Source organism: Pteropus alecto, unplaced genomic scaffold (genome assembly GCF_000325575.1).
Source record: "Pteropus alecto unplaced genomic scaffold, ASM32557v1 scaffold155, whole genome shotgun sequence".
NCBI classification, from domain to species: domain Eukaryota; kingdom Metazoa; phylum Chordata; class Mammalia; order Chiroptera; family Pteropodidae; genus Pteropus; species Pteropus alecto.
Genome location: NW_006438113.1, coordinates 19,333,793 through 19,350,074, shown reverse-complemented (window position 1 = coordinate 19,350,074; position 16,282 = coordinate 19,333,793).

Genomic DNA, 16,282 nt, shown 5'->3' with positions numbered 1-16,282 from the left:
TTTCCCAGTATATGAGTACATATTTCTATATCACCTTTCTTTGACTTTAAATATAAGATTTAGAGGAGAAAATTATGTTGTTAAAGCTACAAATTTATAATGACAAGAGGCAATTTTTTTAGTATTCTACAGAAGTAGAAGAAAACAGAATTGATGTTGAGATTTTACGAATGGCAATACATGACCAGGATCTGCCAAACACTCCGCACTCAAAGGCTGTCTACATGATCCTACAGGGGAATGAAAACGGAAACTTCAAAATTAGCACAGACCCAAATACAAACGAAGCGGTCTTGTGGTTTTTTAAAGTAAACAACAAAAATATCAAGCAATACTTCAAAAAGTTCTAACTTAAATTAATTGACATATAAGCATTTATATATACATGTTTATATATACACATATATATGTATATATGTATATACACATACATATATACTATATATGTATGTATACATACATATATATATGTATGTATCTATGTATTAGGTAGGGTTCCTAAGTTTTCCAGTCTTATAGAGCGACATCATGTAGTAGGGGTCCTGTGAGACCCAGTGGCGTAGTCTCACAGTCTTTCCTGGTCACCTGAGACAGGTGCTCGCAGTGTGTCCCTTGTGTGTGTTGGGTGTGTCCTCTTGTTGTAGTTGAGCCTTGGTTGCTGTTTGCACATTGATGGGACGGATTGACCCTTGGGCTGATTTTTGTGAGAACTGGTCAGTGAGGGGCCAACCCTACAAAGCGGGATTCACTTTAGCAGGGCTTGGGGGCCTGCCCAGTCTGCACTTCAGGTGTGTCCTATCAGACTGTGTCCTAATGCTGCCCCGAGTGGTGCTCTGGCTCTGGTTGAAGCAGGTTATTGGGTGTGCCAGGCCAAGGGCCTCCTAGGAGGAGCCCAACTTCAGGCCAAGTTCAGCAGCAGCCTGTGTACTTCCGGGGCCACCTAGTAAGAGTCATCAAGCAATCTGCAGATGGCTGCCACTTGTGCTGGGCTTATAGGTGCCTTGAGAGGCCAAGCCAGAAACTGAGGCCAGCTGCCGCTAGTGCTGGGCTTGGGGCTGCTCAGCATGTGGTGTGGGACATACCAAGGACAGATGCTGCTTCCTTGGGTTTTGTGAGATTTTGAGAGATTTTAGAGTCTGCAGCATGAGCCAAGACAGGCCATTTGTATGGAAGCAACACCAGAGGCAGCTTGGGTAGGCCCACAAGTTAAGTGAGGAGAGGTCTTAAGGAATCACCTGGGCAGAGCAATCTGTGTTAGTCAGGCTGATGGATACTCAGATATGGTGGCTGTCTGCATCTTCAGGCTGGGAGGGGAGAGGGCTCAACAAGGGAACAATGGATACTTACAGTACTTCTGTTCAGGAGAGAGCCAACCCTCCAGCTCTCTCCCTGAAGCCAGACAAATCAGTTCCTCTCCTTTGTGTTCCTGGCGCCTTTAGAGAAGCTGCCCCAGCACTGCAACTCAGAGTGAGAGTTCATCACTGAGTAAATGTGTGCATGGGCCCATTAAGAGGAAAGTCTGTGAGTCCCGCAGTCCTCCATCTCACTCAGCCACAATCTCCACTGGTTTTCACAGCCAGAATTGTGGGGACTTCTCTTCCTGGCACTAGAATCCGGGGCTGGGAAGTGCACTGTGGAGCTGGGACCCCTTGCTCCTCTGGGAAGGTGCTCTGCAGCCAAGATACCCCTCCCAATTCTCAACCCCCACATGCAAGATATCCCTCCCAATTCTCAACCCCCACATGGGACAGGCCTATTTTGCATCTCCATCCCTCCTACCAGTCTTGATGTGACCTCTTATGTATGTCCCCAGTTGTAGGACTTCTGTTCAGCTAGACATCAAGCAATTCCCACTGATGATTGTTCTGCAGTTTCATTATAATTTTGGTGTGATCGTGAGAGGAGGTAAGCACAGCATCTACCTTCTATGCCATATTGACCAACTCCCTATATTTGATTTCTTGATGACAGTCTCTATCTGGCTATCCTACAAAAAGTCTCAGATGAATTCAAAACTGAATGTATCTCTCTCTAAATTGACATAACCACCAAGGAAGAAGAGGATTCAGCCCTGCCCAGACTCACAGTGCAGTAGCACCAGTTCACCCGGTTTTGCCTCTGACAGTGTGTTTCTGACACACGTTTAATTTCTCTGGGTCCTGCTCTGCTCACTTAACAAACTTTTCCATTAACAATTTCCATTTTCAACTCTCCTTATCTGCTTTCTCATCCACAAATAAGCAATGTTCCTTTAGCCAATCCCTGTCAGACTGTGTCCTGATGAGAATGCACCTCAGCATAGCCAGAGCTCCACCACCGGCCCTCTGTCCTTCATGGGGCCTCCTGGCCACTCTGCAAGATGTGGCCTTGCTCTGGACCATGGCCAGCCCTTTTCCTGTCTTAGTCATGAAGGGCTAAAAGTTTGTTATCATCTCTTAACTTTTCACAATGGACAAATGGTTCATCAAATATCATAAGGTTTCTAGGAACCTTACTATTAGGATGACTTGAGTTCAATTTAAAAAAAAAAATTAATGCTATATAAATGTGACTTTTCACTAATTTAGACTGCTCAACTATGAAGTGGAATTAAAGAAAACTACCTCTACCTCATACAATTTTAAAAAGCCAATCTTACAAAACCAGAGAGAGAGAAAGGCTAGGAGACTCGGAGTAAAAGGCAGGGCCCTTGCACTTTCCTCTTAAGCCCACCAAGCTGAGATCAGATACCTGGCATGGAGCCCCATCTAGGAAATGCTCCAAATTCTTCAACTGAAGAAGTGAGAGTCACATTTCCTCCCAGCGAGTTCTCTGGCCCCAAGGGCACAGTGGCAGGATAAAATCTTGTGTCTAGAAGGAGCTAGCCTTCCTGCGACAGGCTCAATTATGCTACCAACCAATCAAGTGCATGCATCTGGGAGCTGGACTGGAATCTTCCAGAAAGCCACCAGACTCTCAACTGTCTAAACTTCAATTGTACTTATGGAGCCCCTCTTAAAACTCAGATGGAGTTTATTGAAGCTTCTACATCTGAGGAATATTAGGATACTGTAAGGAGGTAGTCAGTATTAGGTGTTACCCTCTGAGAAGTTGTCCCGAGGCTCATTGAAGAACTTTTGGTGTACCTGCCTCATGTCTATTTTTTGCAGGGTGGGGAAAGGGTTCCTATGCCCAAGGGACCAGTATCTATTGTACTTTCTCCTCACTCAAGAGAAATTCTTTCACTTAGGAAAGGACCTCAAATTCCTCTTCTTTAGGGTATTACTGATTGGTGATATATTTTAGTTATTTTTTTATACAATATCTTTAGGGGGATAAAGCCTTGAGCTTTGCAGTGGTTTTTAAACTTCGTTTCTCAAAATCATCTCAGTTCCATAGAGTTTCCACAGAGCCTTGTTTAGGAGGCAATGTATGCTGCCCTTGGGCTTTATATAATATTGCCTTCCAGGTAGTAAAAAGTTTGTTTTTTAAAAAGTTTGTTTTTTAAGCTCTGAAATTCCAGCATATACTTGTTGCTCACTCCATGAGACCCTGATTAAGGTCATAGTTGAGGTTATATCTAGAGGAAGATATTGTTCTGACACCTGATGTCAAAGAAGCCATTAAGATCAAATGAAATCTTGTGCTAGGAAGTCCAAATACAAACTTCTTTAGTTCCTCCTCCATGGAAGCTCTGAAGAAAAGCCAGAATGTGTAAGTCAAGTAGTTAAGGAAGTAAAATGAGATGCCAAACTGTGTACAGAGTTTGATCTGAATTGTTTTTATAATTGAAACAGCCTTGTTCTAGGTCTTGAATACTATCTCTTAGCACTGTCTGGATTTTAGGAAGCAGAGAAACACCATATATTGCTTCATGCCATTAGGGTATCTGTATACTGAAACCCATTTGTGTTTCCTATCTTTTCTTGCAACTAATGGGCAATGTTCCTCATGCACTACTGAGAGCTGAAAATAATTGTCTTTTAAAATCCAGTTTGCCATTCTATGATTAATTACTTTTTTCACTAGGAATCATATAGGAAGTAAAAAATTCAGCATCTTGTTATTGTGTCTATTCTCTGCCTAGTTCGCATGCTAGGTAAAGGATATAAAGTGGAGCAAGACAAAGCCCTGCACTCAAGTGACTCATAATCTAATGGCAGAGAAGGGACCTAATGTAAATATAAGAAAACTGCAAGGAGCTATATGAGATAAAAGTTAAATAATGAATGAAAGCCCAGGGTAGATTTTTGAGATGAGGCAGTGAAGAGCTGGGGACTGTATTCAGAAAGAGAGCATTAAGCAAAATAAATGTAAAGAGACTCATATCTTAAACATATTCTGGTAAAATTTCAGAACCCAAGGATTAAACAAAGATTACCAAATTTTTCAGAGTGAAAAAAGAAAGATAACTAGAGAGTCCAGGAAAAACTAAATGCTATATAAGAAAGTCATAGTTAAAACTCAAAGCAAACAAATGTAGGAAGATTTTTGTGTCATTGAATGCTGGAAGCTTTCTACTTTAGGTATGTGAAATTATATCTTCTTTATAGGTCCAGTCACATTATTTGGGACTATGGTGAATAATGTTTACATGATCATACTATTTTTAGCATTGTTTATTGCTGCAACAGTCAGAATGAGCTAGGTTATGCTGCAAATGACCCAAGTCTCAGTTGCTTCCAACAATAAAAGTTTATTTCTTGCTCACATTAAATGTTCATTGCAAGTAATCTGAGACTTAGATGTACGTTATCTTCATTTTGGGACCCAGACTGTCTGGAACATTGTCAATCTCATGGCAGAGAGAAAAGAGACATGTGATTCGTGTCTCTTAACACTCTGCCTCGGAATGATAATCATTATTTTCACTCACATTTTATTATCCAAAGCTACTCCTGAATTCAACACAAGGGGTATATATAATCCTCCTACAGGGAGAGGCACATAAGGATGGAAACAAAACTATTTGGTGACCATAATACAAACTCCCACAGGCCACCTTTCTGGTATTCAGCTATTCATTATCCTCCTTTTCCTACATGTTGAACACAGTTACTCCTCTGAAAGAGACAACCAGAAGTCTCAAACAGTAACTTGGTCTTTACCTTTATTTCTAAGGTAAAGGCAAAGATCTCTTAAAAATGTGAGATAGGCTCTATATCAGATCTGGATGTGGCTCTTCTTGATCCAAAGCTGCCCCTCACATACTCAATATGCAGTGGTGGAACAGGGAGAGTGTGACGATAACAAGAACTCTCATTTGGAAAGGTGAAAAATGGGACACACAGAGATGTCACAGTCTCCACAAATTCTAAAATCTCCTTGGGCAGATGTTTGAGAGAGGGAAGTATTCCTTGATTTCACTCTCTGGGAATGGCTCCTCAGACATTTTTCTCGTTAGCCCTTGGCCCGATCCTTTGGGGAATCTTTCTTTTTCACTATTTGGCTACATCTCAAGAAAGAATTGTAGAACATATCTTTGGAGGTTGAAGACTTTCTCCACTTGCTTCCAGCTCAAGAAAGAAGGATGGGGAAAATGCAAGGGTTGTTTTAAATATTGAACAATCTTTCAATCTAGGCTAGTGGTTCTCTTGGTGGTACAATGCTTTCAATTCTTAACTTATCTATTTGATTCTTGTCAAAGAATTTCTATCCTGTTTCGAAAAATGCCTCTATAGACCTTTAATTGCTAGTATCTTGTATTAGATTTCCCTAGGAGGCCAACAGCTTTCATCTCTTCTCCTCGAGGCATTTTGTCTGATTAAAAGAATTTGCTAGATGCAATCTTAATAGGTTAATATTTTTCAACAAATGACATACCCTTTATTTAGTCCTTGACATAAGACTAAGTTTTAGTAAGACTTTGTTGTTCAAAGATATTCTTTTTCTGTGGTTTATTGATTGGAAATAAGAATCAGTTGTATCTTTCAAAACACAAAAATCCTCAAGTTTCTGGATAGTATCTATTCTTTTTCTTCCTACTTCTAAACTGACCAATTCTTTTTGACTTTATTTCTTTCTAGTCGAATGCATCCAAATACCAACCAACTGAAGCTGTTAACACACTGTTTGCCCACATCTTCTCCTAAAGCTGCAAGTTTATTAAGGATATGGATCATTATCCTTCCAATTCCAATAATTTCCTTGTTTTCTACTAATGAGCCCTGTAACCAGGGCAACTTATTTTAGTTTTGTTGTTATTGCTGTTATTGTTGTTGTTTCAAAAGCACCTGTCCTATACAAATTAATAATTTTTGTATCAGTCGGGATGAACTAGGTTTTACTGAGATAACAAATTGTTCCAAAATACCAGCATTTACGAGAACAAAGTTTTGTATCAGTCGGGATGAACTAGGTTTTACTGAGGTAACAAATGGTTCCAAAATACCAGCGTTTACGAGAACAAAGGTTTCTTTCTTTCTTTCTTTCTTTCTTTTTTATTATGTGCCCATTGTGGGATGGCTATAGCTCTGCTTTATGTCACTCTAGGACCAATGCTGATGAAGCAGTCACTAGGTGGAACGTTTATGATCTCACGGAAGAGGAAAAAGGCAGTGATCCATGTGTCAGCACTTAAAACTTTTGTCTGGAAACACACAGATCACTTCCACCCACATTGGCCAAAGCAAGTAATATGACTTATGACTTCTGAGTTCAACAAGCAGGTCTGTCTCTCTCTCTCTCTCTCTCTCTCGCTCTCTCTCTCTCTCTCTCTCTAACTGATCTCCCAGGGATGGTATTTTTTTCTTTCTTCTGTGTTGTTATTACTGGAGAATGGGGTCCTCTAGATAGATCATGTTCATTATGTCAAAGAAGCTTTTGTTTATTTAACATGTATCTATTAAGCATATTTTACATGCTGGGCAATTTACAAGATACTTGAGTGACAATGGTGACCTTAATCATGAGAAGCAGATTCAGACTCCTAGTGCATGAGGTATAGGTAAACTTCACACGTTTGTGACTTTTCTCTCTAATGATATTGAGGACACAGCCTATCCCTCATAGAACCTGTTCTTTATTTCTCACAGAACCTGCCATAGTGAGTGGAAGAAGCTTCAGAATATTTTTTCTAGAATATAAGGTCATTTTCTATTTCATTTGGGACATAGCAGGTACTCAGTTGTTGAATGAAAGAATATTTATTGTGTTATTCATTTCTTAAGATCCATTTCCATGGTAAAACAAAAGCCAGTTCCCTACCCAAGGAGGAATAATCAACTGCTTAAAGAAGTCCAAGTTAGTTTGTTTCAGAAGTACTTTTGCCAGAAAAGTTGGAGAATAACCTAATTTCCTCTCATGAGGCAACACTTTCTTGCACTTCTCAGGATTGGGGACCTTACAACAGAGGCCAAGGGGAAAATATTTTTTTCTCTAAGGCATATTTAGCACAGCTTTAGTAGGAGTTTCTTTTAGTGTTCCGAGATGTTGGTCAGGAATCCATCATGACTGAGTTGTGCAGTATTTATGAAATTGTCAATTTGAAGAACATATCTGTTCATTTTTTTCCCCACTGAAATTACTTCACTTATCAGAGGGGCCCAAATAATTTAAATGGCCTGTACCTCATTAGCGTTGCCAACATTTATTTAATAATATCAAATCAGAATAGCATTTAATTTAGTTTTAATAAGATAGTTAATGTATGTTAACTAAATATCAATTGATTATTAAAGTGGAGAGTGCTGAGGTGTAACAAATATGTGAAATATAAATCTTGTTGCTATGCCATTAACTCAGAATTACATAAGCAATAAATGTCTAATTAGATTCTTAGTAGTGATGAGTTGTAAGCATTTATTGAGATTCAGTAAGATAGATGTTACAGACTTGTGTGAAGGACCATAGCTTAATTAATTCCTTCATTCCTATTTTCACCAGTCTTTGCCATTTTTTATTTTATAAGGTGCTAAACCAGAGCAGTGGTGGTGGAGGGAGGGAGAGAATCCAAGCACAGCACCTTAGGTAATCCCAGACTGGTCAATAACAGGAATACAAGGGTGACTACTCTCTGATGGGCTTGGATTCCAGGATTTGGGGTAAAAGAATCACTGATTGCTAAGATTCTTTTCTTGCAGATAATTTTGGAGATTCAGCACAATATGATAATATAGACAGACCACTTAAGTAGCATAAAATGAAAAGTAGGCCCCGAATCAATCCTATCTTAGGAGGGGGAAGAAGAGAAGATCCCTTGCCATTCCAGAAAAATATCTATCCTATTTCTCTCTCACACTGTCTGAAAATCATCATGCAATTATTCCTTTGGGTTCAAGGTATTATTACCCTTTGATTCTTAGATTATACAGGATGGCCAGAAAGTCTGGAAACATAGGCTATTATACAAGATAAATAGATAATTGTCGTAAAAAGACATGACATATTCCATGGCATTACATAATATGTTCACTGTGTTACCCCTTGTTAAAAATACATATCTTGATGCACTGTGAAAAATCGCAAGAAACAAGATTTATTAATGCAGTGCTTCCATCAATCTCCATACATGCATATGTGATGTATTGCCTTATTTGTATCTCTGATATGCTCTGAATAACCTGTTTCTTTAGCATACCCTGGAAGAAGTCACCAAGTGGGATCAGTCTGTAAAAAAGTAATTTATCTGTCGCCAGGTATCATGGTCATCCTGCATTTTAAGCTAGTATTAAACAGCTCTTTACCACCATTTGGGAAATTAATCAAATTATCTTTTTGGCATAAGTCATGGAGACACTCTGGCTTTGGAAAGTCTTTGGAAATTCAGACACTTCTGAATTCGAGGCCTGTGTTCTGTTCCTAGCCAGATGAGCTCCTGTAAATTGGTTAATCTCTCAGGGCATAATAATCCCATAGTGTTATTGGGGAGATTAAATGAGATAATATATAACAAGTGTTCAATATAAAGTTTTCTACATTGTCTAAACAAAACAGATGTTACTGCCCTTTGTTCTTCTCTGTTCTCCCCTACCCATTTCCTTACCTCCCATCTTATTTCACTGTCCTTAATGCACAAACATTATTCCCTCTCTTTTCTTTAGATGGGGAAGAAAGAATGTTAATTCTTAGATGGCTATAGGGCTTAGTGTTCTAGCAACTGGAGGGGGGATGTGAAGAAGGGCAAAAAAGCATGAGAAGAGAAAGGGACAGAATAATAGGAACATATTCTTTGCTGTTCACATGTTTGCCATGGGCCATTCCTGGCCTAGCTCAGCCTCCCAGGGGACCCCAACTGTAGAGGTTGCAGGTACCACATTTCTTTGCTGACAGAGGTTAAGTATATCTCAGAGCAGCTGCTTTCTCTACCAAGCTTTCTTGGGGGCAAGGCCACTGCCTACATGTACGCATTTCTGGGAAAGGCAGCATAGAGAAGGAAACATCAGAACCTGCATGGAAGTAGGCATTAGTTTCTGGGTTTATATAATTGTTTGTGCTTCATTAATGTATTCATTCATTCAGTTATTCATTGACAACATCTCCTGAAAGCTTCCTTTGTCTCAGGCTGTCTGCTAATCTCCGTGGATAGAGAGGCTCACAGTTCCACATCCCTGCACTGCTTTCTTTTTGTGCTTAGGAAACCTGTTCCTGTTATAATAACAACTTTCCAGAGGAAAGAAATCATTCAAATTCTTATTTGCAAAGCCAAACTTAATGACTAAGAAATCTGACTGTTTTTCTAGAAAATTTTGTATCAGAAGCTATAGGCATCCATTTGATTTTTCTCCCTACTTGTTTATTTCTCTCCTTGTTAGTGAGACTTGGGTACAGGAAATCTGACTATGGTAAAAGGTCTGATAACTAAGGCCCTTTTCTCTAATTAAATGGTTCCTCTGCTAGTCATTATCTCAACCAAACGTTGAGCAAAAAAAAAAAGAATTAGGTAAATTTTCTTTTAGTCATTCTATCAATAGTCAACAATTTGCTAAGTCTCCCACTGTGGACTTAATGTTCTTTTAAACTCTACAGAGGATATAAGGAGACATAGGAAATATTCCCCACCTTCATGGAACCTTCTCAGCCTAGTGAAAGACACAAAATTCATTTATGTGAAAAAATAGAAACAAATTGTGTACTAAGCTTTGTAGTTGTAGCTAATATGAGACCAGAGATATAAAAAAGCATAGTGCACTGGGTCTCCAGATAAAATATTGAAGGAAGGAAAAGAAAGAGGAAATAACTAAGTCCTAGAAGCATTACATTCTTTAAAAAAAAAAATCATTCAAACAAGTCTCTGAGACAGGCATTACATCCATTTAATCTATGTAAAAACTAAGACACAGAAAGGACTTAGTCATATTTCTTAACCTCTCTATAAGCATATAGCAATTAAGCATTGAACATAAATTTGATACTGAGGCCATTTAGTTTAGAGCTTTCTCCTATAAAGCATTCTGGGACACCAAATGGAACTTGAACTAGGTCTTGACAGATGGGTAGAATTTATCTAACTTTGACAGGAAGAGGGCAAACATCTCAAGAAGCACTGGCCAATTTGAGGACAGTGAGGAGGCTGATGAGATCAAAGTGGACTGGGGATAGCAGAGAAGATATTTTATTTTAAATTAGCAGAGTCCCAGGCATTTTTCAGGAGAATCATTGGTATTCAATAAATAATGTTTAAAATAAATGATAAAAATAAATTTGGAGTTATACTAATGTTTAAGAATTATTATAATAATAAAGATCTAAAATATTTTCTTTATATAATGTATTTTATATATAATATATAATATGTTATTTTCTTTATATAATATATTTGCATGTGGGATACATAAATATACTGCTATTGCCACTCCACTTGGAGCATGCTAAACAGAGTGGCCCAAATGAGAAGTAGCTTAATTGTACACTGACACCTGCGATTTGGAATATTTTGTGATTTATGCGATTCAGGAACAAACAAATGCTTTCTTGGAATTGTGGTTGTAGTTTAACACCCCACCATGAAGATATAGAAATCATAAGCGTGCATATGCCTAATGACCTAACCTCAAAATACATAAAACAAAATTTGTGAGAATTACAGAGAGAAACTGACTCGTCTAGAATTATAGCAGGAGTTCCTAATACATTTCTCCCAGAAACTGGTAGATCAAGCAGACAAAAGAAAATCAGTTACAGTGTAGAAGATTTGTACAACATAACTTAAAAGCTTTATGTAATGGTAGATATAGAACTTTGTACCCAACTGACTGAGAATGCATTTATTAAAACACCCATTAAATGTTTATAAATATTGATAACATGTTAAGTCATGAGAAGAGATTCAACAAATTCCAAAAAATCTATTCATAGGGCCCATGTTATCTAATCACAATAAAATTACTAAATTAGAAAACAACAATAAAAAGACAATTAAAAACAATGGCAGCGGTCATACCTTTAAGGGAGATCTATACTTCTGAAAAACCACAAGTGTTTCAGAGAACAAGTATGGAAATTAAAAACTCTTTAGTACTGAATTAAAATAATAGTACTCTATTCAAATAGAAAATTTGTAGTCCATAAATTCAATTCTGTGTCAATAAAAAGTGAATTAGATTTTTCACGAATCTTGAAAATTTTTATTTTTCATAAGGAAGTCAGAAATTAATCAAGAATAGTCAATAGCTAAAACTGTTCTCAAATAAGAACAGTTATTAATAAAGAGTACAGACTTGTGCTGCTTGATATGCAGATTAATTATAAAGCTACAGTAATTAAGGTAAGGTAAGGTGGCATTATGCATAAAGAGACAAATAGATCATCAAAACAGAATAGAGAGCCTAGGCATGAAATCAAGCATATATGGTCCCTAGGTATATAAAAGAGGAGGAAAAAAAAATAAGATAAATCATAGATATTGGATGAACTAATAAATAACTGTTGCACAGGAAAAATTGGTTTTCATATAAAATAGTAAAATTAGATCACTACACTGCATACATAAAAACAATATCCCAAATGGATTAAAACTGTAATATGAAAAAAAAAACTTTAAAAGTGTTAGAAGAAAATATCAGAGAATGTCTAGTGTTTTCAGGATAAGAAACGATTTATCAAACAAGATAAAAAGCTGAAATCAAAATAGAAAACTATTAAATTTGACTACTCAAAATTTTAAAAACTCACAATAAAGTTAAAATATGTGACAAACTAGAAATAACAAAGGTACTGTGTTTTAACACATATGACAGACAAAAGATTATTATCCAGAATGACCTATATTCCATATAAATAAGAAAAAAGACCCCAAAAATCTTTAAAAAATCATCAAAGGATCTGAATTGTTAATTTTCAGAAGAGAAAATTTGAATAGCCAAAACAAAAAAGAAAATGTCACATACAAATGAGTACAAGTAAAACTGGGAAAATCTGAATAAGATCAGTGGATGTATCAATGTCAATTTTCTGGATGTGACATTGTACTATAATTTTGCAAAATATTACCTTGGAAAACTGGGTAAAAGGTATAAAGAATCCCTTCATATTATTTCTTACAACTGCAAATGGATTTACATTATCTCAACAAAAATTTCAATTAAAAATATGAAAAGATACTCACCCTCACTGGTAATCAAAGAAATTCAATTTTAAACAATGAGATGCTCAGAAAATTGGTAAAAATTAAGAATTGTGATTATAACAAATGTTGGCAAAGAAGTGACTATTTAGAAAAAAGGGAATTTTCGTAATTTGCTTGTGGGAGTGTAATTTGAAGAATAACTTTGCGACAGCTCTTAAAATTGAAAGTGTGCATACTCAACAAATTCACTTGTAGGTGTATATCCTGGAAATATTATTTTACATGTGTCCAAGGGGACATGTACAAAGAAGTTGCTGCAGCTGGTAATAATAAAAAATTGAAAACAACTCAAATATCCATGAATAGAAAAGTGTTTAAGTAAACCGTGGCATACAATGGACTATTAGACAACAATTAAAATGAATGAACTAGATCTTTAAGTATCAACATAAGTATCAGCTCTTGAAGACATAATGTTGATAGAGAAAAATCAAACTGAAGAGTGTTACACACACTGTGAAACAATTCACTTTAAGTTAAAAACACACAAAACAATATTCTATATTGTTTATGAAATTACATGAAACAAGATATTAAAATAAGACTATTTCAGTTTAGACTGGGACTCCAAGTCAAAAAGCAAAAGTGTTTCCACATTTAAAAAAGAGATGGTAGACCAGTTACTCGGGAGTGACGAAGCAGTTATTTGAAGCCTAGCCATGTGCTCCTTAATTGACAACAATTCCAGTCTTTAAAAAAAGATGGAGATGTCAAGAGAGATAATGGAGATTAGAGAAAGATTTGCTCTGGAATAAGTGTCCATGAGAGTCTCTCCTGCTTTTATAATTTTGAGAAGGGTGAAGTACACGCTTTCATCTCAAGTCAAAGGAAAAGAACTCCCGTGGGACCACTCAGAGGTTGAAGGTCTCCATAGTTGTTCATTAAACACAGTGGGCTGATATGAGGTCGAGCCTGATCAATGGAATGTGAAGAGAATATGGCCGGCTCAGTGTTCTGAAAGTCCAGCAAGAAAAGAGGCTGTGCTGGAAATGGCCTGGACCACCAGAGTCAAGAGTGTATGAGTTATTTCCCTTGGACAATTGGATCATGAAAAAGAGCCTACCATTGATTGATTGACTGATTGATTGATTCATTCATTCATTTATTCATTCAACAAATACTTAAGTGCCCACTATGTTCCAAGGACTGTTTTAAGTATTTTAATCAGCGGACAAATAGGCAATGAATCTTGATCTCATGGAACTTATATTTCAGTTGTGAGAGATAAACAGCAAATAATAAACATAAAAAATAATTAAATGATATAGTTTAATAGAATGTGATAAATACTATAGGAAAAATTGAGCAGAGTAAGAGGCATTAGAAGTTTTAGGATGAGGTAGGTGAATAGGGTGCAATTTTAAATATGGGCATCAGAGTAGGCTTTATTAAGAAGATACAATTTGGGTAAACTTGGAGAAGGTAAGAGAATCTGCCTTCTATATTTTGAGCAAGACCTCTTCTAGGCAGAGAGACTAGCCAGTGAGAATGCTCAAAAAAAGAGCATGCAAGTCATGTTCAACGTGCAGCAAAGGGGCTAAAGTGACTGAAGTGGAGTGAGCATGGAATGAGAAGTGTGAGATAAAAGTCTGAGGTCAGAGAGGTAATGGGCCGGTGAGGTGAGGGAATGGATAGGCAGATTATGAAGGGCCATATGGTCCCTTTGAGTTCTTTGGCTTTTATTCTGAGTGAAAACTGGAGCCAAGCAGGGCTTTGAGCAGAGAAGCTGATATGACCTGCTTGTGTTTTAACTGTTCTCCCTAGCTGCTGTGTTGAGAACAGACTGTCAAGTGGTCAAGAGTGAAAGAAAGAAGACCAGTTAGGAAGATTAATTGCACTAATCCGGGAAAGAGATATTAGAGGTTCAGACCAGGAGAGCAGCGGTGGAGATGGTGAGAAGCAGTCAGATTCTGAGAAAACATTCACATGCAAAAAAGTGTAAAACTTATTTTAAAGGACAACTTCAAAAAGTTTGATAATGTGCTGTTGGCTGGATTGTAGAAAACAGGCATGCCCATACATTGCAAATAGAAGTGTAAACGGTTACTACTTCTTTGAACAGTAATTTGAAACTGCGTAGCAACAATTAAAGTATCTCTAATGCCCTTTGATCTCCAAATCTCACTTCCACAACATATAAATACCTTCATTGGAATGAAGTAACTGATGTACAAGAGTACTCATTGTGGTATTGGTTTGAATACTGAGAAATTGAAAACTACTTAAATATCTATAGAAAAGAACTGGGTACATTACAGCATGATAGAGGACATGATATAGCTCTCTGAAACAACAAGGCAGTGATGTATAGTGATATGGAAAGCTCGCCAAGATATGTTAAGTGGGAAAAAATAAAGCAAAACAAGTCAGCATGCAAAACTTGTTAAGTTTGTTAAAGATATGTATATATGTGCCATAGATTCCTAGAATAAGGGAAGTGATGGTTACCTCTTAGAAGAGGAACTGGGCAACTGGAGGAGATTGACTTTCACCATATACATCATTTGAGTTTTATAAGATGTGCTTGATTTACTGATTCAAAAATATAAGTGATTTTTAAAAGTCAAAATGTGTAAAAAGGACAGGTAAATTGATTAGAAAAGATCAAGAAAACGAAGGTTTTAGAGATGTCATCAAGTTCTCTGAGGTGAGTTCAGAAATGGAACTAGTCAACACTTAAGTAAATGGAACTGTTTGTTTTGTTTTGTTTTGTTTTGATTCTGAATATTCACTTGAAATCCACCAGATGGCACAAGAAAACACACTGTGAGCAAATTTGGAGAGACTGGTGCAGGTAACAGATTGGGGGTGGTGACAAACTGGACTAATGAGGAAAAAAGCTTAACTCCAGACTGAGTCCCAATGCATATTAATTCCAGACAAGCCATGGTCCTTGGGGTCATGATATTGTCACGTGGCAGACAGGCGATGCCGGGGAATCATCAAGCAGTGTTGACGATCATAGACGTGGAATTATCTATATATCACAGTCTCTGCATGAATGGCTTATTGAATGTTCACTTCTTCAGTGTAGAATTCTCTCTTTTTTTTTCTCCTAAATCTATACTTAATGTCTTATGAAAAGAGGTATTCGTTTCTTGGTAAGCCATATTTCTTTAATTAAAGGAGGAGGGTTGGGAGAGGTCTACTGGAAAAAGAGAAAACTCTGGTTTCACAATATGCACTATTTATGAGGGTGCTTTGCTGTTGAAACCTATTAGAGGCCAGCCTGGCCCAGTTTGCCTCTTGCCCTCCCAGGAGACAATTACTGTCCTGCATAACAATTTGAAGCAAATATCGGATGTGGTCGAAAGAACAGTTGTGGCCCTCTCTCCAGCAACCGTTTCTGCTTAGATTTCTTAATTGTTTCCATCACTTCCTTTCCTCGGCTTGTGGCCTTCTGCAGGATCCTGTGTTTTAATGAGAGCCTCCCATCCTCTCTGGAATTCACATGTGCAAGCAGACGCTTCCTGGATCCTGGAGACGCAGCACCTTAGAGCAGTGCTTCCAGCCCAATTCATCCAGTGCACACACACCTGGGAGTCTCTGCAGTGCCATGTCTTCTCCTTCGTGACCAGCACAAAGAAGTCTCAACTGATCCAAGCCACCCTCTCGTCTCCCCATCTGAACAGCTTTCTCTCCGTCTGTGCCTGGAGTTCTGTTTGTTCTTAGTACCTGATGAGAGGATCTGTGCCAGTCAGTTGCTTTCTCCTCTCACCTTCTTCCAGCTGTGTTTAG